This window comes from Octopus sinensis, linkage group LG2, assembly GCF_006345805.1.
Source record: "Octopus sinensis linkage group LG2, ASM634580v1, whole genome shotgun sequence".
Taxonomy (NCBI): domain Eukaryota; kingdom Metazoa; phylum Mollusca; class Cephalopoda; order Octopoda; family Octopodidae; genus Octopus; species Octopus sinensis.
Window position 1 is genome coordinate 164,635,786 of NC_042998.1, and position 627 is coordinate 164,636,412.

Genomic DNA, 627 nt, shown 5'->3' on the forward strand with positions numbered 1-627 from the left:
CAATAAATTTAATTTATTTCAGTGCGGTACTTAATCATTGAGAATCCACATCGACTTAATGTCTGTGTGAATCAAACTTCACGTTTGTGAAGAATGAGCCTCAAATATACTACATATACTGAGGTTCCAGTGATGTACATTGGAATCTGAGAGATTCTCTGGTGTACATCTCTTTTTAAGCTCTCCTGGTCGTAAGGGATTGTGTTCCTCGACTTGTTATTGGACTAAAACTTTTCATGCGTGATAGAAATTCCTGAAATATGAAAGGTCAGAATAATGTGGGAAGGATTGCGTGACACCTAGGGCAAGTGTCTTCTACTATAGCCTCGGGCCGAACAAAGTCTTGCGAGTGAATTTGGTAGGCGGAAACTGAAAGAAGCTCATCGTATGTCTGTGTATGTATGTGTGTGTGTGTGTGAAATAAAGGTGGCTAGACGCAATATAAAATCAAAAGGGAAAAATTCAATTGTCACTAATAGTGACTGATGGCGCTTGGTACCACCTACATTGCTAGAAATAAGCGTCAAAGACCCTTATAGACACAAACGTAACACAAGTTTATGTACTGACAGGGGAGTTAACAGCCCACAGCGAGCGAGGGTACTATTATATATTGGCAAGCTAATT